Below are 25,948 nucleotides of genomic sequence, written 5' to 3' on the forward strand. Positions count from 1 at the left end.
CTATTGGGTCCTGTCTCCGTTCCTGGCTTGTGACAGAAGTGTGAATTTCTACAGAGATGAATAAAGTATCTATCTATCTGAAATATTGCTACGACCCCTCACCTCAAATCAACTTCATTTGCCTTTGCATAAGAACATCTCATATCGTTTTTACGGGTGTAAGGAATACGTGAATCTGCATGGTTAGCGTGAAGCATCGTGTTGTGTTACTCATCTCGTACACACTATATATGTAAATGCGGCGTATACATACAGATGAAAAGGATACAAATACAAATAGGTGTCAAAGAGGATCACAGTGCAGGCGAAGCAAAATCGTGTAAAGGAGTGCGCAGAGTGACGGCTGACAGACTGGAAGAGATCCAAATATTTAACATCGTGTGGTAATATGGGGTGGTGGAGGAACCCCATTTTTGGAAGGGGGACCGGAGAGTGTGTTCCAACTACAGGGCAATTACACCTCTCAGGCTTTCTGTGTCATGATTACTGATGTGACTCACCTGTGACCGCTCATTTGGCGCCGACTGCCGCAGGTTCTGATTGGCTCCCTGTCTGTATTTGAACCCAGTCCTTTCTGTCCCCTGTTGTCAGTCCGTCTGCGAACCTCAGTAAATTCTAGGCGAGCCTTTTTTGACCCTGACTCCCACCTGTCCCGTTTTTGCTCCCGTCTGTCTCCGGCGACGACCTGTTTTGCTCCTGACCACGTCTGTTCTCCCGTCCCGGCTTACGACCTCTTTTGTGCCCGACTAGGCCTACTCTCCCATTCTGGCCTACGACCCGCTTCTGACCCCGACCACGTTTTGGCTCTCCTGTCCCGGCTACCGGGAAATTTGCATCGACCACCGCGGACCAATCAGCCAGCAGCTTCGTCATGGGCCGTGAAAATTTCGCCATGTGTCATAAGAGTGGGCAACCCTGGAACCCCCCGTTGTCTCCTGCACACGATTGTAAAATTGGCACAGGCAGTGACCTGATTTGTTCAACTCTTTGATTAGGCTAAATAAATCGATATGTGGACTATTTTTGTCGTTCGACTGATTTAATTTCCCCGGTTTTTGAATACGCTCCAACTGTAAGGGTTCGGACACGTGAAGTGTCTTCGGAATCAGATTGCAGTTTCGGAATTGTTAAAACCTTACATGACCTTAGTTTGAAATTTGCATTAAAACATCCATTTATAATAAAAGCTGATATATTCCATAATAAATCCACACGTTTTATGGTGAAGTTTGGAAGTTTAAGATGATGTATCGATATTACAAAACCAAACTCACTCAAAGACTCACTCTGCCACTGCTCACCGTAAATCCATCATTTGAGTTGAACAGAGGGTGATTGTTTGCTGCGTTAGGAGCTGAGAATCATGCATTATCCTATTAGCTATCATTTATTCAAGGAGCAGTTCATGAATTATGAATCCATTGATTTACCGAAGGCAAGGTATATTGACACGGGTTATTAAAACAAATCCCTTCTTAAAAGTCTGACAAAAAAATGTATCCTTCTCGCTTTTTGTCAATAGCCTTCCTGTCACAAACCAGGAACGGAGACGGGACCCAATTGCGTTCGTTTTACTCAGCTTTAATCAAAATGAGGAAGTCGCTTGCATCCACGATCTGAGTTAAGGTCGTTGTTGAAAGCGAGAAGAACAGGTCGATGGCCGGGACGGAGGAGCAAGAACATAAACGGGTCCAGAAAAGAGGTCGGCAACGGGAATCAGACAGAACACAGAGCAGGATAGAGTCGGATAAACGGGTCCAGAAAAGAGGTCGGCAACGGGAATCAGACGAAACACAGGGCAGGATAGAGTCGGATAAACGGGTCCAGAAAAGAGGTCGGCAACGGGAACCAGACGGAACACAGGGCAGGATAGAGTCGGATAAACGGGTCCAGAAAAGAGGTCGGCAACGGGAACCAGACGGACTACAGGGCAGGATAGAGTCAGATAAAAGGGTCCAGAAATGAGGTCGGCAACGGGAATCAGACGGAACACAGGGCAGGATAGAGTCGGAAAAACGGGTCCAAAAAAGAGGTCGGCAACTGGAATCAGACAGAACACGGGGCAGGCTAGAGTCAGATAAACGGGACCAGAAAAGAGGTCGGCAACGGGAATCAGACAGAACGCAGGGCAGGATAAAGTCGGAGAGTCACAAAAGCTTGCCTAGTGGGTAGCATAGGTTTGCAGATGATCTGACGAGTGTTTTCAGGAAGGCGGGAGTTTAAAAAGCAACAGCCAATCAGAGTCCGTGGCTGTTGGCACCAACGGGGCAGACCCAGGTGGGGTGAATCAGTCATCCGGCTACTCTGATGTTTTTGTTTCTAGCTAACTATCAAGCTACCTTTCGAGCCAAAGCCATCTAGCTAAGTTGTTATTATAGAAATGTATAAGAAAATGGATGCCCTTTGCGCTAATGAGTACCAAAAATTAGCCGGACATGTGAAAAAGGTCGGAGACCCCCAATATCAAACATCATCAATAATACTACGACGTTCTCCAGGTTGTTTTTTTCTCCGGCCCGTCTAAAATATTCAGAAGAAAGAGCGTGACAGGCATCCAGAGAAGAAGAAATAAAGAACTTCAAATTTGATCCAAGTCCACACTCGCGAATGTTTGGACAGGAGAACCTAATTACCGTAAATTCCGGACTATAGAGCGCACCTGATTATAAGCCGCACCCACCACTTTTGAGGTGATTTGCTACTTTTGCACAAGCCGCACCCATATATAAGCCGCGTGCGCCCGCATTAAAGCTTGCGTCACAATCACAAGTTTAACCCAGACCATGCTGTAAGGTCTACGATTGTTACTTTGGTTTGAACAAATTTATTGACACTAAGAACAGAAAACAATCATGACAATCTCAACAGCAATTAAGCACATTCACAATATTATATTCCAATATTACGTTTTTAACAGCAAACACAAAGTGAGGTTTGAACAAACCTTCTCGAAAATCAAACATATTCACAATTTCATTATATAACATCTTTGTTAGTGTCAATAGATCCGTCCAGGCCAAAGTCGATTGTCCTCGGTCTGAACAAATCCACCGACACCAACAGCAGCAAAACACATCCATCAAGCATATTCACATTTTTTTTATATTTGACAATATGACGTGACGATATGACGTTTAAACATTTTTTCCTGACATTTTCAACATCAATTAAACAATTTCAGAGTTATTTTCTTTTAACAGTAGTAAACCAGCGTGTAAAAGGCAATACTATTGTGCAAGGGCATAGCTCTGCCATCCCACCCTCCCAAGCAGCATTCTTCCAGTCCTCTGTGTGGGTCCTTTCCATTCTGCGTGGGTCCTCTCCCTTCTGGGTTCCACAACCCAGGCCGTTGCTGCCGGGACTCCCACAGTGTAGCTCCGGCTCCCCCCTCCGGGTGGGTACAGACGAGTCTTCTTTATGGCTGCGTCCTAGGCCCGCCGCTCGCAGATTGTATGGTATCTGCAGCCATTTGGAGCACAGCCACGGGGGGGATCTGCCTGCACCTCCATACCAGCAGGTTTCTGGAGGTCCAGATGGCGTCCTTGATGGCGGCGAGAGTGAGCCAGTCCCTGGCAAAGTCGTTCCGATGCCTCCTCGACCGACTCACCCCGTAAAGCACGTACTGTGCATCAGGGACCTCTCCTGCTGGCAAGTCCGGGAACTTTCCTAGTTGTTCGGCCATTGTCCACAAGACCTTGGCAGCGCTGCACTCACAAAAAAGGTGCCTCACCGACTCCTGGGCGCCACAGCCAGGTCGAGGGCACGTCGAAGTCGCTGACATTCCTCGGTGGTGCATTACAGCTCTGACTGGGAGAACTTCATGAGCCACCATCCATGACAAGTCTCGTAGTCTGTTTGGGAGGGCAGGATGATTGACGTTGCTCCAAACCGTTGTGGATTCGCCAAACGCAAGCCCCCGCACAGGGCTTACTGTAGCTCGCTCTTGCACAATAGCAATAAGGGCCCTGTGGTTTTGTAAAGTGTGACATTCTTGTGTTTCCAAATCAAACTTCTTCAAAAAATCCCGGATAAAGAGATGTGTTGGTGGCAAGTTAAACGAAACTGGAATCAAACGATTGTCTGGTACAAGCTTTAGCTTCCGCAAATATGAGCCCATCCAAAAACGGGTCATTGCTTGACTTTTCGGGTTGTTGGGTGGGCCCACAGCGTTTTGGAAGTGGAGAGAGACATATTTGCTTCCCAGGAAAAGCTGGAGGTCAGGCACTCCTTTCCCCCCTTTTTCCTTTTTCTTTTTCATTGTATCTCTTTTTATCCTTTCCCACTTTGAGCCCCAGACAAAGCGAAAGATGGCTCGGTCCATTTGTAACAGCACGTTTCTTTTAGGCATAAAAATTAAACTGATTGACAAAAGCATTGGGAGGATGATCGCTTTGATGATTAGGACCTTCCCCTCTATTGTCAGTTTTCTTAGTGACCAAAAAACAAGTTTTTGCTTAACTTTCCTTGTCACGTCATCCCAGTTGGTCTCGCCTCCTCCATCCGCATTGAACTTTATCCCTAGGATTTTCTGGTCTGTCTTTAACACCGTCAGCGGGAGTCCTGCCTTTTCTGTCTCTTTCCACATTCCATAAAACTTCACTTGTGATTTTTCTCTATTTAGCCTTGACCCAGACGCCCTCCCAAACAGGTCAGTCAAGTCAAGGGCTCTTTCAACAGATGCGCGGTCAGTACACAAAATATTAAAATCATCCATGTACAAAACACACTTGGTAATTTGTCCCCCACTTCCTGGGATATTGATGCCTTCGACAAATCTATCTTTTCTTAACATTTGTGCCAAAGGTTCAATGCAAAGAACATAGAGAAGGGGAGACATAGGGCAACCTTGACGTACACCGCAGTTGATCTCGATTGCTTCCGATAAATTCCCGTTAATCATGAATTTGCTGTAGATGTCTCGGTATAGCAGTCCTACCCAATTGATGTATTTTTGGGGAAAACCACATTTTTGCAATACCCTGAAGAGGTATTGGTGCGAGACTCGATCAAAGGCTTTTTCAAAGTCTAGGTTTAGGACCGCTAGTCGCATGTTTCTGTCTCTTGCATAACAAATGGTGTCACGGATCAGCATGAGACTGTCGCTGATCTTCCTTCCCACAATGGCACAGGTTTGGTCTGGATCAACCAAGTCTCCCAAGACAACAGACATTCGTGTTGCTAGAAGCTTGCTGAAAATTTTACAGTCCACGTTTAAAAGCGTTATGGGTCGCCAGTTTTTTAAGTCAATTTTGTCTCCTTTTTTGTGCAATAGAGTAACTATCCCGATTCTGAAACTGTCTGGCATATGGTCTCGACTGGAAAATTCGTTAAAAACAGTTAACAGATCTGGTGCTAAAATATCCCAAAAAGTCCGGTAAAATTCGAGGTTGAGTCCGTCCTCCCCGGGTGATTTGCCTTTTTTCATAGTCTTTATGCAATCATTCAGTTGGTCTTGGGTAAAGTCCGATGTTAAAAAGGGGTCTTGACGCACTGATCTTGAAATATGATCTAATACATGCCCCATTTCATTCTCATATGTTTCTTTCTTTTCAAATAATTTTTTGTAGTAGTCTTCGACCAATCTGGTTATTTCACTACTTTCCTTTGTTATTTGCCCGTTTTCGTTTTGAAGTTTAAAAATCCCCTCATTTTTGCCCATAATTTTTTTAAAAAAGTAGCGTGTACATTTTTCCCCTTCTTCTATTTCTCTTTCTCTGCTTCTTATTATGATGCCTTTGCTCTTTATTTCCGCCAAAGCCTTTAGTTCTTGTTTGATCTCTTTGATTTCATCATTAAAGTCCATCCCCTTTTCTGTTAGGATGAAATAGCGTTGGAGTCTTCTTTGTAGTCCCGACATGCGTTTCATCTCTTTGAGTTTCTTGTTTTTCCCTGCATTTTTAAAAAAGGTCTGTGTTCGTTTCTTTGTCATTTCCCACCATTGTGCTCGTGAATCATACGAGTCTTGAAGGGTCTGCCAGTCTTTGTACAGCTCCCTGTATTGTGCGGCTAGAGCCTCATCCTCCAGCAGGGAGCAGTTTAACTTCCACAAACCCTTCCCAACAGTCATACCTGAAGGAAATGAGAAAGAGCAGGACAGTAGCAAGTGATCCGAAAAAAAAACTGGAATTAATCTTGCATCACTCTGTGCTAAACCCCTCGTAAATATGTAGTCTATTCGAGAGGCTCTGGCATTGTCACTACTGAACCAGGTGAAGCCCTCCTCTCCTGGATGTATGGATTTGAAACAGTCCACCAGTTTAAATGTCCGGCACATGTCTTGTAATAAAGTTGATGTTTTATCTACTTTAAACTCCTCATCATTCCTCTTTCTATCCTTCCTACTTAGGATGCAATTAAAATCTCCTCCCACGATTAGTGGTTGATGGCCTAGCATATGCGACTGGATGTCCTCTAAAAGTTCGTACCTGAGTTGTCTGTCGGCATGGCCGTATATGTTAATGAGGTTAAAATCATTCCCTATATAAGAAAGTCTTGCTAAGATTGCGCGTCCGTCTCTCATCACAGTACTCCCCTTTATGATGAGTTGAGGGTTGTTTATTAAAATGGCTACCCCATCGTTACGGTTTTCATTCGAGCCACTCCATAATGACGGATATGGCCAAATCTCTTCCCACTGTTTATAATTTTTTAGAAAGGGGATGCAGCATTCCTGTAGTAAAAACACATCCGTTCTGATAGTTTTTAAGAACGATAAAACACTGTGAGCCTTAACCTTTGATCTCACACTTCTCACATTGATAGTAGAGAATGTAATGTTCATAATTGTTGTTAAAGTATTTAAACTAGTTAGACAAAACCGGGGGATCTGAGTCCATTCTTTGGTGATCATCGAGATCATCGAGAGTGTCACCTGTGTCAGACACATCACTTAAGAGTAGTACCTCATTTTGAGACTCACCGGGGAAAACTCTGGGACCCTCTGACTCTCTGTCTGTGGTTCCAGGTCTTCCCCTTTTTTCTGGGTTAGGGGGTGAGCCAGAGGACCTATCAAAGGGTCTCTTACTTCCTTGCCCACTAAGGGTCAGATTTTTTCCCTCCCCGACTTCCTCCGTCTCAACTTCATACAGTTCCCTTGTGGGCTTATTCACCGGCAATCGGCTTTCTTCTAAATCTCTTATCTTTGTTTCTGGTTTTTTCACCACTCCCAATTTTGTCTTACTTTTACTCCTCTTTCCAGTGCCCGTATGGGTTTTTGGAGAGTCATTCGCCTTTTCGATTTGTTTGACTTCTCCAAATCCCGGCAATGGCGTAGCAAACAAATTTGCTAATTTGAACTCTCTTCCAGGCCCTTCCTGATTAGTATGTGTTTTCGGAGTGGCAGTTGCTTTTTCTATTCGTTTGTCATGTCCAAATTCAGGTATTTTATGAGAAATCGAATCAGAATTTCCAGGTTCTTCCTGTTTCAATTTTGATTCTCTGGTCTCTGCTCCAGGGGTTTTGGTAGGTACATCTGTTTTTTCAATTTGTTTGTCTTGTCCAATTTCTTTGTGCATTTCTTGATCAATTTCATTGGGTATTTCCATAACTTTATTCATTTCCTGTTCATCTTCATTGGGTATTTCTATAACTTCATTAATTTCTTGTTCATTTTCATTTTGTATTTCCATGACTTTATTAATTTCATTGTCTTTGTTATCTTTATTCACTTCATTGTCTTTGTGACATTTATTCATTTCATTATCTATGTTGTCTGACATCATTTCATTGTCTTTGTTGTCTTTGTTAACTGCCTTCCTAGCTTTCAATTTGTTAGCAAACGAATTCGGGCAGTTTCTAAAGAGGTGATTCGTTTCTCCACAGAGATTGCATTTTCTGCTATTGCTACATTCCTCAAAGGAATGTCCAATTGTTCTGCACTTTCCACAAAAAATTCGATCACATACCTCAGCCAGATGCCCATGCTCACCACATTTGCGACAGAGTTTCGGTTGCCCTTGATAGTGGATAAAGCCACGGTTTTCCCCCAGGAATATAGTCGACGGAATTTGTTTCATTCCCTGAAAGCCCTGAGGATCTTGCCGTAGTTGGACTGGTACCCTCCAGGCACCATTCCAATAGCCTTTCTCACACCTCACCTTCATAGCCTGGCCTTTTACTGAGCAGTATCTACTCAACCAATAACAGACGTCATCAGCACTGATCATTTCACTAAACATTCTAACAACGACAATCTTGTTAGTATTATCAGTCAGCTTCTCCACTGTAAATCCTGAAAACTGGGACCTCACTCCCTCAAAGCGATTCCAAAACTCTTGATAAAGAGCTGCCGTTTCAAAACTCACATCAAAGCCTTTGCCAGAAGTCATTTTTATGACAGCATGTACCTCCTCCTTTTTAAACTTCAGAATCTTTTCAACAAACTTGTTAATAAAATCCGTCCTTGACATTCCCTCCGAAATTGCCACAACATCTTTGAGCAAGAATCTCACGCAGTTACGTCTCCGCCCGCCGGTATAATGCCCGGCCATGGCAGGACTCGGCTGCTTTACTTCTAACTATGTTAAAATGGTTAGAATTGTAAAATTAATAATTAACAATACTCTTAAAACCGACGCCAATGACAGTATAAACGCATAGAACGAGCAGTGCTAACCTGATGCGTCCACCATCAACCGCAGCTAGACCACTAAATAGTTAGTACAGAATCCTAGAATCACAGTCACACTCACATTCACTTGGATGTTCTACATAAATAGTAGACAGTCCTAGAACCACAGTTGGCATCATAAATGGAAAATGAAACCCGTAATTAACGTATGATGCAGACTTGTAAAGTCCGGGTCCCGTTGAAAGTAATCCAAGGAAACAAAATGTATATTTCCAAAGGTAAGGGTGGGGAAAATATATATCCACTATTGTCCGCTGCAACAACAGACAGATCTACCGGTAACTCAGCTTTATCCCACTTCCCATCAGCCCGCGTTTGCTCCGCCCCTTCTTTTTGATTCGTCTGTAGAACACATAACAGAATGAATCTCTAAAATAAATACATTACAAAAATATACAGTTGCAAATACATATTATACATGGTTACACATATTTACGAAGAAATTCCATAAATTGGCCGCTTCACTGAATAAGCCGCAGGGCTGAACATTTGGGAAAAAAGAAGCGGCTTATAGTCCGGAATTTACGGTAAATTGCCCTGAACCGGGACGACACCCACCAACAAGCTTGCCTAGCGGGTAGCATGGGTTTCCAGATGATCTGACGAGTGTTTTCGGGAAGGCGGGAGTTTAAAAGGAGTCCAACAGCCAATCAGGGTCTTCCAGGTTTCTCCCTCCGAATAAGATTCAAATATTCTTCGAACTACATATAAAACATTTAATCTCGCACTTCTTGACTGATAGGAGCCCGGAGACATTAGAAATTCACAACTCCGAGAAAACCCTGAAATTCAACCGGCCCGGTTGCGAAGATCTTTTAAAACAAAACCGAGAGAGGGACCCAGATGGCGGTTTTAAAAAATCATTTGACCCAGAAGTTATGACAGGATTTCGGAATTTTGCATATTGATGAACCGGTTCCAGGACTGGAGTCACAAAAGACATACAGTATTTAACGTGCCGGAGGTTTTTCTCACATTGGGGGAGCCGGGTGCCGGACAATTTTTTGCTATTTTCTCTCAATTTTGAAGGTCCACAGAAATCTTGTAGAATTTTGTAGCTTAATATGCCAAACACATCTCAAAAGAAAGCTTAAACCCTCATCTTTCATGAGAGAAAAAAAGGTAATATTTCTAGCTTTTACTAGCTTCCCTCGGACGACCGCCTTCCTGCGGATGCGCACAAAACGTCATCCCTCTTGACCGGACGATGGGCTCTGTCGTCTTTGTTTTATGGAGATATTTGTCGAAAAGATTCTATTCGTCCATATCTTGTGACTCTCACTCGCTTAGCCTGCTCTCCATATAGGGCCACCTTACAAACACTCATTCGCCAGAAAAAGGAAGTGACACAAGGAAATTGGGCTTCCTTGATGTATGCACAAAGATTTGATCCTTTAGGAATTGGTGCTTGGAGTCCTTTTTTTCTCCAAAAGATGGCAACTTTACCGCATTTTCCAGTTCTCCTTACATTTCCTCTCCCGAGGTCAGCCTCGTCTACCATATATACCCCAGGCTCCCACCCCACTTTGCTGAGTCGTTTTCAATCCTGAAAACTTTTACTCACCAAAACAAACTTCACATCCCAGGACCTCCACATTCCAGTTTCTCCACTCAAAGACCTGCCGTCCCAAAGTGTTTGCAATCGGCCTCCTCTATTATAAATACTCCAGGCTCCCACCTCACTTTGCCAAATCGTTTTCACTCCGGAAAACTTTTACTCATCAAAACACATCCCAGGACCTCCACGCTCCAGTTCCTCCACTCCAAAACCTTGTGTTCCAACCCTCTTCTTAAAGGTATTCCCAACTCTTTTTTCAAGATTCTCTCCACCCCAAGAGTATCCCTCTCAAATTTTCCCCTCCTCGAGCCTAGACTCGCGACTTCAACCGTCCTCTTAAAGGTATTTCCAAGTCAAGTTTCCCTTTCAAACTCTCCTCCTGTGCTATCCCAGTCCCACACCCCCTTCTCACCGGTAAAGACTTTTGTTGTTGCTGTTTAGACAAACCTTTCTCACCTGTAAGAACCAGAAACAAAAAACAAACCTCACATAGCAGGATGACACTGGAAAACGGTGATCTTGACAGTGGAAAATGAAAACCACCCGACACTGGGTGCGGTCCAAGTAGGGTTGGACCACAATCCTTGTCTCCCGCGTTTGGGTCCGTCCCACACCTTGCCACATGATTAAAGCTGCTCTTGCCATCAAACGGTGATTTCATCTCATTAGCTACACCGCTTATCCTCAGTAGGGTCGCAGGGGTGCTGGAGCCCATCCCAGCAATCATCAGGCAGTGGGCAGGGGACACCCTGAACTGGTTGCCAGCTAATCGCAGGGCACACGGGGACTGACAACTCACTCGCTCATTTACACCTAGGGACAATTTGGACCGACCAATTCACCTGAAATGCATGTTTTTGGAATGTGGGAGGAAACCAGAGTGCCCGGAGGAAACCCACGCAAACACGGGGAGAACATACAAACTCCGCACAGGAAGTCTGGTGCTGGATTTGAACCCACGCAGGAGGTTCCCAAGACATGAACTGTGCCGCACATGCGCTAACCACTGCGCTGCCATGCTGCCCCAAACGGTGATTTATCAAACTGAAATCATTCCCAAAGGCTTGATACTAACAAATGAGCAAAGCTAAACCGTTAATAACAGTTTTTTTTAAAATAACACCAGAAAAAAACATTTTTTTACAGTTTAGCGACAATGCTTCGAGAATATTCTTAAAACGAGTCCCAAGAATAAGCGATAATGACGTTTCTGGGTGAAGCCGATTCCTTTTGACGTAAGACGGCCCCAAGATGGCCGCTCATCGATTTTTCGATAAAAGTGATGCAGTAGCAGTCCCTCTAAAGCACAGGTGTCAAGCAGGCGGCCCGTGGGCCAGATCAGGCCCGCTAAGGGATCGAATCCGGCCCGCCAGACAACACTCAGAAAAGCGCAGGAGAAAAGCAAGCTGCAGGTTGAAATAGGTCAACTTGATTTTGCCAAAGCCAGGTGCCTTAAACAAAGACACTGTACTTGTATTTATTTCTCTCTATCTTTCTTTCTTTCTTTCTCTCTTTCTTTCTTTCTTTCTTTCTTTCTTTCTTTCTTTCTTTCTTGCTTTCTTTCTTTCTTTCTTACTCTCTTTTTCTTTCTGTCTCTTTCTTTCTTTCTCTCTACCTTTCTTTCCTACTCTCTTTCTTTCTGTCTCTCTCTTTCTTTCTTTCTTTCTTTCTTTCTTTCTTTCTTTCTTTCTTTCTTTCTTTCTTTCTTTCTTTCTCTCTCTTTTTCTTTCTCTCTCTCTTTCTTTCTTTTTTTCCTCTCTCTCTCTTTTTCTTTCTCTCTTTCTTTCTTTCTCTCTCTCTTTTTCTTTCTTTTAACCTCTTTCTCTAACTTCCTTTTTTCCTTTTCCCTCTTTTCTCTTTCTCTCTTCATACCCTTTGTGCTTTCTTTTCTCTTTTCTCTCCTTATGTCTTTCTATATCTCTTTGGATTTCTTTCTTCCTCTCCCTTTCTCTTCCCCCTCTCTCATGACTTTTTATCTTTTATTTCTCACGCTCTCTCCCTCTCTTCTTCTTTCTTTGTCCCGCCCTCTCTCCTTTTCCTTCCCTCTCTCTCTTATACCTTTATCTCTCTTTTTCTTTCTCTTTAATCTACTAGTCTGGCCCCTGACAGAATGTTTGTTCTATAATGTGGCCCCTGAGTTCAAATTAGTTTGACACCCCTGCTCTAAAGAAAGACTCCTGTCTGGATTTTACTGCATCTCTCCAGCTGACAAATTTAAGACGTCTCCACGCTGTCAGCTGTCCGATCCCGACCGATCCGTGTTTCAGCACCGACTGTCCTTCGAGAGTCGAGCGGGACGGATGAATAGATCGGATGTAATGTCGGGGAGTTAACCGGACAGTAACGCTCTTGACGGTGGAAAATGAAAATCACCCGACACTGGGTGCTGTCCAAAATGTCCTTATGATGGGCAGAGCTATTTAGGGACGGGTGTGAGGTGATTGGAGACTGGACTAGGCGCCCTCTGGTGGACTGAGGTGTGCCAGACCATAACAAAAAAATCTCACATTTGCCCCCTCCTCATTCCATTAGATCAGGGGCGTCAAATTCATTTTAACTCGGGGGCCACACCATAGAACAAACATTCTATCGGGGGCCGGACTAGAGAAAAGAAAAAGAGAAACAAAGAAATAAGAGAAAGAGGGAGGGAAAAGGAAAGAGGGCGGGACAAAGAAAGAAAAAGAGAGAGAGTGGGAGAGAGCACGAGAAACTGGGGAGAAAGAAAGAAAGAGAAAAGAAAGCAAGAAGGGTAGAAAGAGAAAAGGAAAAAAGGAAGTTGGAGCAAAAGAAGTTAAAAAGACACAGAGAGAGAAAGAAAGAAAGAGAAAAGAAAGCAAGAAGGGTAGAAAGAGAAAAGGAAAAAAGGAAGTTGGAGCAAAAGAAGTTAAAAAGACACAGAGAGAGAAAGAAAGAAAGAGAAAAGAAAGCAAGAAGGGTAGAAAGAGAGAAAGAGAAAAGGAAAAAAGGAAGTTGGAGCGAAATAAGTTAAAAGACACAGACAGAGAAAGAAACAAAGAGCAACAAAGACAAAAAGAGAGACACAGAGAAAGAGAGTGGGAGAAAAGGGGTGGAAAAGAGAAAGCGAGAGAGAGAGAGAGAGAGAGAGAGAGAGAGAGAGAGAGAGAGAGAGAGAGAGAGAGAGAGAGAGAGAGAGAGAGACAAATAAATACAAGAACAGTGTCTTTGTTTGAGGCACCTTTCTTTGGCAACATCAAGTTGCCATAGTTCAACCTGCAGCTTGTTTTTCTCTTGCGCTTCTCTGAGTGTTGTCTAAGGGACTGAATCCGGCCCGCGGGCCGCCTGTCTGACACCTGTGCATTAGATGTATACAATTCACGCAGGTCACTCTCTTTTACTTCAAAACATTGAATTTCTTTGAGGTGAGAGATTTTTATCCCTGAAAAGTTTCGCGTTGTCCTCGTCATCCGTGTTCATAAAGCCGATCAAAAAACATCGACGATGTGTAATTAGAGTACTTTAAAAGAGTCAATTTCATCACAGCAGGAAAGACATCAGATCCGCGTCGATAAAGATAATTGCCTTCTGTTTGTCTTTGGTCGGAACGAATCTCCGGCCTACGCTAACAACGAGATTTTTGTCGAAGTGATCGAGCGGACCGGGTGAAGCGAGGCTAAACCCCCGGCGCTGAGTGCGAAAGAAGGCAGAAGGGATACACAAGGCGCTGGAGCCAGGAGTTCGGGAACTGTTTTGACCCAAAGAACCACCAAATCGAGAGAGAAAGAGAGAGAGAGAGACAGAGTGGGAGAAAAGGGGTGCGAGAGAGAGAGAGACAGAGTGGGAGAAAAAGGGTGAGAGAGAGAGAGAGAGAGAGAGAGAGAGAGAGAGAGAGATCATACATTTGAAGACAAAGTTCAACAAAACCTCCAAACTCGCTCTAAGCTCATTCTTCATTGCAATTTATTTCACAGTGTGACGTTATGTCATTTCTTTCTCATGCCATGAGGCTCTTTAACTCCACCCGGGGGAGTAAAAGCCCACATTAGACCCCACCCCCACAGTTGCATATTACCCTATTTTTATTACAGTGTGTATTTTGAATACTCTATAGCAACGCCTTATATTAGGTATTTTTGTATTCTATATCTTTTATTATTTTATTTTTAAAACAAGGATACTGCTGGAAGTGTGAATGTCCCTACGGGGATGAATAAAGTATCCATACCTATCCATCTTTCTAGACATCTAGACATCTATCTATCTAGATATCTATCTATCTAGACATCTGGACATCTATCTATATATCTAGACTTCTAGACATCTATCTATCCATCTATCTGTCTAGACATCTAGACATCTATCTATCTCTATATCTATCTATCTATCTATCTATCTAGACATCTAGACATCTATCTACCTAGGATTCTAGACATCTAGACATCTATCTAGACATATATCTAGACATCTATCTAGACAACTATCTAGACATCTATATATCCAGACATCTATCTAGACATCTATCTATCTAGACATATTTATATCTATCTAGACATCTAGACATCTAGAAATCTAGACATCTATCTATCTAGGATTCGAGATGTCTAGACAACTATCTAGGCATCTATCTAGACATCTATCTAGACATCTATCTAGACATCTATCTAGACATCTATCTAGACATATATCTATACATCTATCTATCCAGACATCTATCTATCCAGACATCTATCTATCTAGACATCTAGACATCTATCTATCTATCTAGACATCTATCTATCTAGATATCTATCTATCTAGACATCTGGACATCTATCTATATATCTAGACTTCTAGACATCTATCTATCCATCTATCTGTCTAGACATCTAGACATCTATCTATCTCTATATCTATCTATCTATCTATCTATCTAGACATCTAGACATCTATCTACCTAGGATTCTAGACATCTAGACATCTATCTAGACATATATCTAGACATCTATCTAGACAACTATCTAGACATCTATATATCCAGACATCTATCTAGACATCTATCTATCTAGACATCTATCTAGACATATATCTATACATCTATCTATCCAGACATCTATCTATCCAGACATCTATCTATCTAGACATCTAGACATCTATCTATCTATCTAGACATCTATCTATCTAGATATCTATCTATCTAGACATCTGGACATCTATCTATATATCTAGACTTCTAGACATCTATCTATCCATCTATCTGTCTAGACATCTAGACATCTATCTATCTCTATATCTATCTATCTATCTATCTATCTAGACATCTAGACATCTATCTACCTAGGATTCTAGACATCTAGACATCTATCTAGACATATATCTAGACATCTATCTAGACAACTATCTAGACATCTATATATCCAGACATCTATCTAGACATCTATCTATCTAGACATATTTATATCTATCTAGACATCTAGACATCTAGAAATCTAGACATCTATCTATCTAGGATTCGAGATGTCTAGACAACTATCTAGGCATCTATCTAGACATCTATCTAGACATCTATCTAGACATCTATCTAGACATCTATCTAGACATATATCTATACATCTATCTATCCAGACATCTATCTATCCAGACATTGTTGTAGAATTCAACATTGGAGAATTTGTCGGTTCGATAGATAAGTAGATAAGGGAACAGATAAACAGAAGCCAGCGTGGAGGGAGAGACGTTTATTGCAACGAAGGTTCTCTCAGCGAGCTGTTTACAAGACAATGGTTTTAAAGCAGTAGTGACGTTTACGCTTGATTGGATACACCCCAAAAGGCGGTCCTGTATCACGTATGAGTACGTGACCAGTCCCGTGTACGCCGTATGAGTACGTGACCGTTCCTTGCACGCCGTCTGGCAACGGTATCTTCAACCGAGGTCACCCCGACCTTTTCCCACAAGCAAGTAATGTATTGTAAGTTAATGTAGACATGTATGCAAGTGCAAATGCAAGTGTATTTGCCACAACATAATCCCCCCTTTTTTTTTTTTTTTTTTTTTGAATGGAAATTAAAATTGAAAAGGAATACAGAGTAGTGGCAAATTATTACCAATCATAGATGTCAATACAGGACAGAGTTTACGCGAATCGAAAATAAAATAAAATTCTGGCGGTCAGCCTGCTGTGATTACTCTAACTTTCATTGTTCATGTTTCATTAAATAAAAAAAGAAAAAACCCCTAACACTCCAAACATCTGACCTATGCACTAACCCCCCCTTCATTTATCTTTATCCGAACATACTGTATTATACACGTGGACCGTCGACGGTTGATCGGTACGTGATAAAGGTAAATGAATAATTAAACTGATCATCGATAACCAATTTCGTTAACAGTCGATACATTTCAAGATGAGCGCAAGACTGGATAGTGATACAGCATGCACATCGGCCTTTGGCCCGACCCCTTTGAAAAATTTGAAGACCATGCATTGTCGTATTCGTCAACGGGTGTCGTGAAGTCAGATGTTGGAGTGAGTGTTATCCCAGCAGGCATCACGCTCAGTTTCCATGCAGCCAAAAACCCGGAAGCGACGATGACCATCCCAGGCAGCAGCTTGTTCCCCGGCAGTGTGACATACCAACAAAAGAATCACAATTAGAAACCAATATATTTGTTGCTGTTATTCCTAGTGCTACTTGATATTGTTATTAGTGTAGATTATCATTTGTGTCTCTTTCCGCAGATGCTCCATTATTTAATGTAATGTAGACTGACTATTAACGTTGCCAAATAAAATTCAAGGTTTTGAATTTAGTTGAGTCATCTGTTCTTCCTCACTCAGGAATAGGCTTGGATATTTAATCACTAACTGTGCTCATTGAGCTTCTTGCCACTCAAGTATTAGCTACTACTGTCATTTGTTCTCCAAAAGTCTTAAGAATTACTCTTTTAAGAATAGGTATGGCGCAGAAACACAACAAACACATAACTATTACGACAGTTAGCACGAAAATTTCCCCCTTCGCTAACATACTACCCCAGTACCCGAATGTAGACGAGAACCAATCAAAAGAGATACTGTTCTTTTCAGTATTTACTGTCACTTCATTGCTCAACTCACGAATTTTCGACAGTGCTTTTGTGAAGCTTCCTGCTTCGGATGTATTTAAAGGTATATACGTACAGCCTTCCTCCTTTATCATATGACACACCTTTACTGGCTAAAAGAAAATCGAAGGCCTGATGATTCTGCCAGGCCATCCTAGATGTCTCATGTAATTGCTCTCCTACTGCACCAAAGGCCTCGTTAATGTAATTAATAAACGTTGTTGGTTGTAATAAATGTAGTTAATCCATTTTGCGTTCTTATTCTGAGTTATCCAGATAAACACCGATTCTAATCCAGACTTAATTTCATTGCTAGCTATAAATTACTCTGGAATTACTCTCGGTTGTCCGATGTTATTTAGCCATACCCGTCCACATACATATGTTTTCTTTACTCCGGCCAATTGTCAACAAAGATATTTCATTTAATTGCTTTTTCCCCTTTTCATTTCTTCCTTTACCACTTGTATATCCCTCTCTTCTCTTTTCCTCAACGCCTACTTTCTTTTCGCCTTTTTATTTCTTCCTTTGCTAACTCTTATCTTTCTGTATTTGTAACTTCCTTACTTGCTCTGCCAACAAACCATTTTCTACATAACTTTCCCTTCTCCTACGCCCTCTAACACATGCTTTTTAGCCCACTAGTTTAATGGGAAATTGACATATAACCATCTCACTTAATCTTTCAATTTATTTATTTCGTTTTTCCAAACCAATTAAATCTACTTTTTTAGCTTCGCCTACTTAATCTGAAAACGACGTGCATTGATCTACAACGATTCATCTTACTCATTTGTATTCCATTCAATGAATATTTCCTCCATATTCAATGAAAAAAAAGTATTTACTCACGCTTTTCCACTATTCTCGTACAACAATGCTTTTCATTCTCAAATTACTCCATTTAATTCACTCAATTGGATTCTTCATCATCTTCACATTCCTTTATTTTCAAATTTTTACTGAAAACGAAACATTTTAATTCATTTTCTGTCACTATTCCATCTTTCTATGGTGTGGTTTTGGCATTAACTCAAAGCATCTAAAATAACTCAAACATAATTTTTCTAAACTCACACTCCTAAATTTATCGTTATCCAATTGAAAAAACAGAAAAAAATTTGGACCGTAAAAAATATTTATTGGAACCCCTTAGGCCCGCAGGCGTTATGTTGCACACCCTTAGCGTCAAACACTGATTTCCCAAAAAACGAACATTTTCGATTCCTGACGCGATGTGCTCTCGGTCCCACCCAAAAACAATATTTTTAAACGGTCTTACTGTTGACAACAAAACGTTTCTGTCGTTGCATTGTGCACTTAAATTCGCATCCTTTTTCTTCTTTGTTAAAAACGCACGCGCTCTCGTCCGCGGCAATTTTCCTTCGTATTTTTCTATTTTTTCTTTTCAGTTACGTGGGCCGCTTAAACGCTAGTACAAACAAACATAAGACAAGAAAAAAGAGAATACAGGAAAGTATACAAACATTTACACATTGAACAAACATAAAACATATGACAAGACAAATGGCCCACAAAAATTTAAGTTGTTTAGTCAAATTAAGTCAGTGCACATTGAGACCATGCGCCTACACAACTACCGAGTTGGGGTTACGGTTTTCCTCTTCTACACAATTTCCCGAATTTTACGTGCTGGCCGTGCACTCATTTTTGGCTGTCGGCGTTGTAACCTCACTCTTTAGTGCTGTCGCCGTGGGCTTAGGTTTTTCTGGACTTTTGGTGTGTCGGAACCTTTCTTGCCTGTATCGTCACATTAAGGTTTAGCCTATTATTATTATTTAGTATTATTATTTAGTATATTATTAACTTTAGTCTGTACTGTCGTTAACATATTTGGTTTCTGGTAGTCCGTCGGCACTCCGACTGGTTGCACGTTTCTCTGACTCATCCCATGATACCCGGAATTTCAGTAATTCAAACTTGTCTTCTATCACGAATTGCACTATTTATACACGTCCTTCTACTCAATCAAGGAAGCAAGGTTTAGGGCGCTTTGAGGAGAGGGATGACTGAGAATGGGCGCCAAGAGTGGACTGAGAGTGTGATCGTGGCTACTGTGTTGTGCGGTGCAGAGACGATTCAGTTTTATTAAGACGACAGCAGTGTGTGTGTGTGTGTGTGTGTGTGTGTCGTCGTATCGATACTAATAACTAAATGGAGTGGAATGGAACTATGACGACTATAACATGAAACCAAACGAGACGTCACGCTCTATAGAGAATTTACCAACCTATTTCATCATCGCCTGCAATCAGCTTAAAATTTTTCCAACATTCTGCTTCTTAAAAGAACCTAAAAAAAAAATCAGTCATTAAAAGCGCAATTAACCACCAGTCTATCGTCCCAAAAACAATAGTTTTAAGTCAATGGTGGGCAAACTTTTGTCGTCACGGCCTGGGGACACATCCAGTTTTTCTCATTTACAATTATGATGTTGTATTTCATTATATTTAATTCCTGTTTATTTACTTTGTGTAAGCTTTGCACATCAAACTGAAATATTAGCCCTTTGTTCCTTGTTATTTTTTCCATTGTTCCTTACAAAACCGCTCCCCAGTTCCCAAACGTACGACGGTGATCGTTTGGATACACCATTTTTCAGATCTTTCCACAAACACTATTTATGTCTGGACTTGGGCTTGGCTATTCTAACACATTTATATTGTTAGTTTTAAAACATATTATTTTAGATTTTGTTTATGTACGAACCTCTACTGAACATCAGTATACCTTCAGGGCAATTGCAGTTGACTCAACAAGGTTCGTTTGCTTTCGGAACGGACTAATCCCGTTTCAATCCAATTGATTCAAATTGATAATGTGTTTCGATTTACAATAGTTTCATCATTTCATATTTACTGCTAGAACCAATTAAACGTATAAGTAGAGGTACAACTGTGTACAACTTTCTTTTGCACTATATTGACTATTTTTCACCAAATGCATATTTACACAAACCTCAACCGTATGTAACATTTTAAATGCACATTCTTGTGTACATATTGTATTAATTATAACTATAACCTTATCTTTTCCGTTCCTTTACCTAACTCTGAAGATGGAGTGTCATGCCAAATGTAATTGTCAGTTACAATGTGTGCACCCGTTTTGTAACTATGTCCGTAAAGTTATATTCCTTCTTATCATAAATGATGCGTATATATGTAGTGCTTCCAATACCCTGAGGAACTCCAAAAACACTACCTAATGTGTTGTTTTTCATACTTTTGTCGCAAGTTTTCATACCCAATTTTCAGCAAATTATCCTTATTTAAATAACTTATGTTGTACGTTTGTCTTAGTGTTTCTTTTTCTTTCTTTCAGAATTAAAGCAAAAAATATACTAGGTTAACTTTCTGTGGAATTCAGGGGCACTTAGAGTCTCGTTAAGTTTTATCGTGCTTACGTACTGAGATGTTTTAGTGCACAGATGTCAACTTGATGTGGCTCTCACAAACGCTGTATTTGTACATTTTTCTCTCTCTTCCTCCCTTTTTCTCTCAACCATTATCTCTCTTCCACTCCCCTCGTCTCTCTTTTTCTCTCAGTCTTTTTACTTTATTCTCTTTTACTCTTTCTATTTTTCCATGGATTTCTGTCTTTCTCTTTCTCCTCTCTATTTCTCTTTTTGTCTCTTATGTTTCTCACATTCTCTCTTTTTCTTATCTCTCTCCTTCTCTCTCTCTTTCGTCCCACCCTCTCTCTTTTTCTCATTTTCTTTCTCTCTAATGTACTAGTCTGGCCAAAATTCAGTGTGGAATCAATTGTCCTAAAAAACTGCCAACTCGAACTCAATGTCAAAAATTTCTAATTGTCTTTTCATCCCTCTGTAATCGTAATCTCTTATTGTTGATTCGATATAAAGCAATACCTACTTGTCACTTATGAAGTATCTTGTTGAATCGTATTTATTTTATATTACTATCTTAATCTTTTATTCCGCGCAACAATCTTCGTTTTTACTCAATTGTCTTAGTTCCCTTCGTTTTTCTTTTTCTTTTCTTTTTAAAAGAAATATTTCATTCAGTGACTGGAATAACTTCAGCTACGTTATTAATGTTCTCTAGTCTCCAATTTTCTTCCCTGTGATACTATATCGTCATCTTCAAAACTTCTTTCAATTTTTGATAATTCGAAATCATTCATACCACTGGTAATCTATCTACAACCCTTTTATGTATTACGCCTCTTTTGAATATGTCCGTTTATAACCAACGAAAAGATGGACACTAAGATTATGGATGGTTTCCAGTCGTCTTCTTTGTTTTACTCGCCTCTGCTCTAGCAAAACTACACGTCTTAAAAATTCTTACCCTTTTTACATTCGCATATTCAACGAGAGATGATTAATTTTGTTACTTAAACATTCTTTTTAAACTATTCTGTATAATTATCTTGTATTATACACTCAGTGTTTTCATTTCACCATGTTCCTGTGTCCCAGATGCATCATCTATGCTGGGGACGCAACCTTTTCCTGTAAATTTCATTATCATTTAATTCCTCTTTAACAAAGATGCTGTATGAGATTTTATTTTTCTGCACGCCGATCTTAGCTAACGGGATCTCGTCGCTTCGAGATTACGTCATTGTTGTTGGTAATTGGTTAAGTCCGTCTTTTTCATTGGACAAAACGGCTTTTTTCCTTCAATTTATTGAAGAAAGCCTTTTCGTTCTCAATTAAGGTTTTTTCCTGCGAGTTTTTATTAGAAATGTCTTGATAGTGAACCTAAATCGTTTAATTAGCTTTTTATAAAGTATTTAGCAATTTATATCCAAAACAGGGATTGCTGGTGTGACTACGCGATTGTAAACTGGAGTTACTGGAGTTTTCCATAACATAACATGAGCATCACCTAGAGGCAGTGAAAAATAGTGCTTATGTGGGTACTGTGACCCCCCTTAATTATCCTGTTAAGCACTTTTATTTTGGTTGCACTCCACAGTGCAAAGACTTCTTGCGGTCAATTTATACACACTGTCCCTTTAAAAATTTCGAGTGCATGCTTTTTATGAAACCTTATTCTAAAAATTATATTTTACACATTTTCGTCACATCTCACATTTTTCTTTTTTCCTGTAATATTTTTTGATTTTGGAACTTTAGAGCTTATCTACCTCAGGGCCAGTGAGCCCTTCATGAGGTAAAATGTACTTGTACTTTCCAAATCACCAACCGTTTTGGCATGTTATACAGTAGTGTCACACTTAACCGGGCCGCTGTCTCTAGGATGCGTCATGGTCTGCAACGTCGCTTTTTGGATCTCCGGTTGCACTTTCGGAACCGCAATTTCCATTCGCCGCTGCGATTTCTCGAGCTCTGCTCCTAGTAACAATCATATCAGACAATTTATCATCACACACAGCTTTGTTATCCACATCTTGTTTTCCTAATTTGAACGTTACTGTCCTGTTGCTCTTGCTTGGTCTCGTTGACGGTGGCAGCAGGGGTCAGCAATAAATGATTGGTGAAAAATCAATGCCATTAATTGCGAAAAATTAATGGAATGGTTGCTTAAATTCATAAATCCATTTATTGCAAAATTTAAATAATTAGCAATTATTGCGAGTTTGCGACCCATTAATTGCGAAATTATTCGGGTTTTTTGTTAGTCGATTGCGTCAACAAACGTGCAAATTTTCTCGCCGCGCGAGCATTTCGTATGCGGTCAAGGGCACATACACGCACAATCGGGACAGTGCATGTATACGCGTAAGCTACCGTGTTTCCCCCATTATAAGGCCTAGCTTTTTATGAGAAATGAAATTCAACCTTGTCAACAAATTGCCTAAAAGCCCAACTTTTTTTGTTTTCTAACAACCGCTTCTGGGACAGCGAATTTGTTTCCCACATCGTTTCATCTAATGAAAATCTCTAACATTTTCACTCTCTCCGATGTTTCTATGTTGTACACATTTTGTTCATAAATGAATGTGTAATAAATAGCAAAACCTCTCATTACTAAGGTGTCTTACTGCGCATGATAATGTTGGCGTGAATGTTCTATCATTCACTGTTCATCTAACCTCAGTTAGTGTTCCGACAATTCGCATATTAATCTAGGAGGAATCGACAAATTATAATTATAAAACAAGCCCCAACATGCCGGTAGCTGATGTGATCACCAATAACTCAGAAGATATTTTTTGTACTAAAAGTAAAGATTAAAGGACCAGTTTGTTCGACCATATTGACACGGCTAGTATACCATTAAATTACCAATTAATGGCTAGAAATCCAATAAATACCCATCAATTGGCCCTGCCGCAAAAAAATTAATTTTAATTTCTTCGCACTTAAACATTACTTTTCTTCCAAAAATCAATTAATGATGACCCCTGGGTGGCAGCGTGAGCCCTCGACCTGGACTGCGGCCAGCGTTGCCCTCACGACGGTGTACGGTCCCTCACGCCTCGGATGGTTCCTCTTTCGTCGACCTTGATGTACACGAGATCCCCTGGGACGTCTTTTCAAATGGTTGTTCGACCTTGGACTCCTGTCTCTTAACCAGCTAGTAGATGACAGCCGTCAATTGTCACATTCAGTCTCTCAGTTCAGTTTGTAGTGTTTTGTAGTTGCTCAAGTGGCGGCCCCTTATAGGGACCTCCCAGATGCGGTGCTGTTCTGCCTGTTACAGGGATGTGATTTGACCAAAATGAAATTATCTGGAAATTAGGTGGGGGTCTGGGGGGCGCGGGCCCCCAACTGGGTCCAGGGCAGTGCCCCGGTGGGGGGACTAGTGGGGCGAAGTCCCCCCCGAAGCTCATGGGTTTTCCGTGTTTTTAAAGTACTTTCAATGCATTCAGATGACAAAGAAATAGACAAAACAACAGCATCAATTTTCAATGTATCTTAACTATCCCATATAAAATTACAGTTTAAGTCAACTCAAAATCAGCCACATTAAAAAACATTGGACTACTTTTGCTTTTAAAAACTATCACTGAGAATACCATCATATCTAACTCATGTGATTACTAAGTTAACACATAAATCATGTTGAAGAGTTCAAATTTCATGAACAAATAATTGTATCATGACCAAATGAAAAGTAACTCATTAGAACATACCTCTAATGTCTTTGTTATGGCAGAAGAGTCTATCTATAAATGAAAGTACTGTAGTGGGTTGTACCTAATTCACCCACGGAACCATTGTTTAATGTGTAGTTTTTGTAAGATGCCCCTCACGACCTTTTGAACAAACAAATTTATCTGATATAAAGTCAAAGGTATTCCCTGTTACCTATTCTCCTTGCCTCTGGAGACACAATCACCGATTTCCTGGAAAGCAGATTCAAAATACAATTTTAGCAGTATTTCTGTGTTAAAAATAAAATAATTCACAATCCAAACGTATCAATATTCCTCAGATTTGTAAACACTACGTCAATCAACAAGATTCTAGCGTGATTCAAAGCAGACTTGTGTTTCTTAGTTATCACCGTCGACGGCCTTGGCCGTCTGGCTCAGTCCATTGTGACGTTCACTCGCAGTCTGCCGCCGGAATGTTTTCGTGAGCTTATCAGTACCAGACTGACCTTGGTGCTCAGCTGTCTACCTCTTTCTCCTCGTAACAGGCTGCAATCAGCACTGTTTGAGGAAAGCCTGGATGTGCTCCAGTATCCCCACGACCCTTCTGTAGACAAGCGGCCAGACAATGGATTAGTGAACTTCTTTGTTTGTTCTTTGCTCGTTTTTCTGTCTATCTTCGGCCCTTTTCAACGATCGTCTGACTTCTGAATCCTGTTAAATCGGTCATGTTTACAAACTCGGATGTTTAGTCTAGGTTAAATGACTGAATGAATGAATGAAGACATCACCTTAGCAAGTAATCTGCTCTTCATTGTATTTTGAAAAAGCCTGCCAAATTGTCCTCAATTTACCCAAACTATGCTTATTACGTTTATCGGAACAAGATCTCACAAATCAAAAGGCCACACGCAAACGGAGCACTTGACTTGACGAATTAAGTAATCCCTCCATTTTTTTATTTTTATGACACCACTTAACATAACGTCACATAAAGTAAAGGGAAAATAATACACACGGTCGAGCTCGACTCACAGGGAGATAGACAGAGTGGTGGGGGTAAGGAGGGGGGTAAAAACAAAAAACAAAAAAGAACCAACGGTTTGCGCTAATAACCCACAAAAACCAAGAAGCAGTCACTCCATCATTCATCCATGCATCCATAACTCCACACCCAACGCCAAACAAAAGAAAAAACAAAAAAGACAAAAACAACAAAAGTTCTCCTCCGCACAGCGTCGTCCTAGCCCTTAAACAGTTAACTATAAATCACCCGCGTACAAAATAAGATATTTTGTTTCCTTTTTTACAAAAATACAGAATATAATTTGCATAAACAGTCAAATAAATATTACATTTCAAAAGGGTCTTCAACAAACGTTTAGGACACTTTTACTTGTATTTATTTTATTATATAATTACCTCTTTTTAATATTAAATATAAAAGCAGTAACGTTTGCTCATTGGTAACATTTTTTTAATGACTGTTATTATTTAAATAAAGAGAAATCACATTTAAGCAAGCGATGTTATCTGCCATTGAAATAAAAATCACTCAGCGAAGCCCACGACCCTGAGATTAAGAATCTCATGCTCTACCGACTGAGCTAGCCGGGCGGGGGAGAACACACATCCACAGACAGAAAGACACACGCACAATTCTC

The 25,948-nt window shown here is 40.8% G+C and overlaps 1 long non-coding RNA gene across 1 annotated transcript; it reads right to left on the bottom strand.

Moving 5' to 3' along the window:
• Positions 1-23,508: 23,508 nt before the first annotated feature.
• Positions 23,509-25,367, bottom strand: LOC148348716 (uncharacterized). The gene is made up of 2 exons (XR_015847719.1): positions 24,698-25,367; positions 23,509-24,536 (listed from the first exon to the last, which is right to left on the bottom strand). It is a non-coding gene; the product is annotated as an uncharacterized LOC148348716 (long non-coding RNA).
• Between the last annotated feature and the right edge of the window lie 581 nt (positions 25,368-25,948).

Source organism: Urocampus carinirostris, chromosome 18 (assembly GCF_059441175.1).
Source record: "Urocampus carinirostris isolate Australia breed hairy pipefish chromosome 18, RoL_Ucar_1.0, whole genome shotgun sequence".
In the NCBI taxonomy this organism is placed as follows: Eukaryota; Metazoa; Chordata; class Actinopteri; order Syngnathiformes; family Syngnathidae; genus Urocampus; species Urocampus carinirostris.